This window comes from Guillardia theta (genome assembly GCF_000315625.1).
Source record: "Guillardia theta CCMP2712 unplaced genomic scaffold GUITHscaffold_40, whole genome shotgun sequence".
Taxonomy (NCBI): domain Eukaryota; class Cryptophyceae; order Pyrenomonadales; family Geminigeraceae; genus Guillardia; species Guillardia theta.
Window position 1 is genome coordinate 234705 of NW_005434634.1, and position 3292 is coordinate 237996.

A 3292-nucleotide genomic window follows, 5' to 3' on the forward strand; every position below is an offset into this window, starting at 1 on the left:
TTCCCCCCCCCCCCCCCTCTCTCCCTCGTCGTTCTCTTTCATCTCTCACTCTACTCCCTCTTCTGCTGTCTTCACTCGTCCAATCCCTCTTCCCTCCCCCCTCCTCTCCCCTCCCCTCTTGTCCCCATCTTCCTATTCCTCTCCTCTCTCCCCCTCCTCACTCCTCTTGTCTAGGGACACGAAGTTCGCTGCACTAGCCGACAAGCTGCGGGCTCGATCTGGCTCGCACGTGCTCGTGCATGCTATCCAGGGATGTTCGCATGCAATAGTGGAAGAGCAACCAGATGCCACCGCACGGGAGATCGTCAGGTAGGAGAGGGAGACTGAGGAGCGGGAAGAGTGGGGAAGGAGCAGGAGACAGCAGAAAGTGAGGGCAGAAGCTGAAAGAGGAGGAGGTGGAGCAGCAGAGTGCAGGAGCAGAGGGAGGGGGAGGGAGAAACAGTGGTGGAGGAAGAGGTCTTGCGCAGAGGAGCAGGAGCGAGCTGCTCAGTCGCTGATCGCCTTGTCAGGTTTCTCTCGACTGATTCTCTTCCAACAACCGTTGGATCGTCAGACTGCGACAACCTCATGATCGCCTCGGTGCAGGTGAAGAAACCCCTCTCCTCCTACCTCGCCCGAAGGCTCCTCCTCCTCCTCCTCCTCCCACCGCCGCACACCGCCCCCGCCCCACCGCCGCTGCCGCCGCCGCCACCACCACCGCCACCTCTTCCTCCTCCTCCTCCCACCTCCTCCTCCTCCTCCCACCTCCTTCTCCACTCTCCTCCTCTCTCCCTCCCTGCCGCCGCCGCCGCCGGTCCAGCTGACCTGCCTTCAGGTCCGGCGGATGGACGTGAAGCTCAAGGACCCGCTGCAGCTGAGCCGAGGAGACGCGATGACGCTCAGGAAGGGCTTCTTGATCGAATGCATCAGCATGGGAGGGTAAGACAGACATGCTCCATACACTAACCTCCTCCTCCCTCCTCCCTCCTCCTCCTCCCTCCTCCTCCTCCCTCCTCCCTCCTCCTCCTCCCTCCTCACCTCCTTTCTCTCTCCCTCCTCACCTCCTCCTCTCTCTGCTCCCCTTGTCCTCGTCCTCTCCTCCCCGGCATTCCTCCTCCTTCTCCCCTCCCTCCTTATGCTCCTCCCCCACTCCTTTTTGCTTCTTCCTCCTCCTGTCTCCCTCTGTTCTCGACCTCGCTGACGTCCTGGCAGGCATGTGGGAGTGGGTGAATGTACTCCCTTGCCAGGGTTTCATGAGCAGACGTATGAGGAGGTGGAGAGACAGATTCTAGATGCGTGCAAGGTGAGAGTTTCCTTTCTTCCTCCTCCTCCTCCTCTTCCCCTCCTCTCCCTTCCTCCTTCTCCTCCTCTCCCCTCCTCTTCCTCTCCCCTCCCCTCCTCCTCCTCCTCTTCCCCTCCCCTCCTCCTCCTCCTCTTCCCCCTCCCCCTCCTTCTCCTCTCACATTATCTCATCCTACTTTCATAGTGTCTCTGTGGGCGGATCGTTCCTCGTGCCATCGCGAACTTCGACGGCTCCTTCACCCGCTGGCTCTTCGGAGAGATATCGTGAGATCTCTCCTCCTCCTCCTCCTCCTCCTCCTCCTCCTCCTCCTCCTCCTCCTCCTCCTCCTCCTCCTCCTCCTCCTTTTCCCTCCCGTGTCCTCCTCTCCTCTCCCTCTTCTTCCTCTTCCTACTCCTCTCTGTCGCTCTCCCCACTTCTTTCCTCTTCTCTTTCCCTTCCTTCCCTGCATCACCTTTCTCCTTCCACCCCCTACATACCCCTCCAGCTCTAACCCCAGCTGCCTCCAGCGACGTGGAGAAGTTCGCGCAATGGCACTTCGACGTTTCCCAGGTTGGCCGTCAGCTCCCAGCTGAGAGCATTTCCCCCGTCGTCCTGGCGGCGCTCGAGATGGCACTAGTCCAGCTGGTCTCTCATGCTCTAGAGCGGCCCCTCTGCCGTGTCCTCTCGCCCCCCTCCTCTGGGCACAGCAAGGTCCTGCCCCCGCTCGTCCCCAGCTGAGCGATCCTTACTGACACGCTGAAGCAGCTCCGCTCATTCGTCAGCCTAAACGGCTTGATGACGCGAGGAGAAGTCGAGCTGCCCCGTTCCTGCAGCTCTAGAGTTGTCAAGGTCAGTAGCCTCCTCCTCCTCCTCCACTGTCTCGTCCTCCTCCTCCTCCTCCTCCTCCTCCTCCTCCCTCCTTCCCCTCCCCCACCTCCTCCTTCTCTTCCTCTTGTCTTTCTCCTATCTTTCGTGTGACCCGCTGGATCAGGTGAAGGTTGGGGGAAAGGAGGACGTCAAGAAGGAGGCGGAGGAGCTGAGGGATCTTGTCAAGAAGGCGAAGGAGGAGGGATGGAAGTTGCGGCTAGACGCCAACAGGTGCTGGGACCTCGAGCAGGTGAAGTCGAGGCCTCTTCTCTCTCTCCTCTCCTTCCCTTCCCACTCGTGTCCTCCTCTTCATCTCCAGTCCTTGCCCTCAAGTTCTTCCCGCTCGTCCTTTCCTCTTCCGCTGCTCTCCTTCCTCTCAACTTGTCCTAGTCTACTACTCCTCTTCCTTCTCTTCCTCATCCCTCACCATCCCCTTCTACCTCCCCTCCCTCCCTCCCTCCCTCCCTCCCTCCCTCCCTCCCTCCGTCTTCTCTTTTCTCTTTCCTGAACTCCTCGCAGGCTGTTCAGTTCGTCTCCAGCATCGGCTTTGACAACCTGAGTGTCATCGAGTACATCGAGGAGCCGTTGACGGACTTCCGGCAGCTCCCGCGCTTCTTCCAGCAGACAGGCCTCAGCTACGCGCTTGACGAGTCTCTGCTCGACGACAGCTGGGAGGAGCTGGCGCAGGACGCGGGGCTGGCGGCGCTTGTGCTGAAGCCGACGCTGCTGGGGGGTCTAGAGCGCTGCTGCCAGCTGAAGCTGCGGGCGCGGGAGGGGGTGAAAGCGGTCCTGAGCTCGGCGTTCGAGAGCGGTCTGGCCCACTGCTTCTATGGCATCGCTGCTGGGGTTCTGCTGGACGTGGAAGAGGCGCATGCTCATGGGCTGTCGACGTTCGAGCGACTGGAGACGGATAGTCTCACTGTTCCGATGAGCCAGACGGTGAGAGACTCTCCTCCTCCTCCTCCTCTCCCCCTCCTCCTCCTCCTGCGGGTCAGCCGTAGACCCTCCGCAGCATCTTCGTCAACAACAACAAGCAGTCGTGGGCGAGCATGACCATGAGCGGCGTGATAAGGAGCGCTTCACCATCATCTGGTGTGATCAGCCACTACTGGACTACTATATTAACATCCTCGTCGGCGGCCGCTCATCCCCGGCGGATAATGC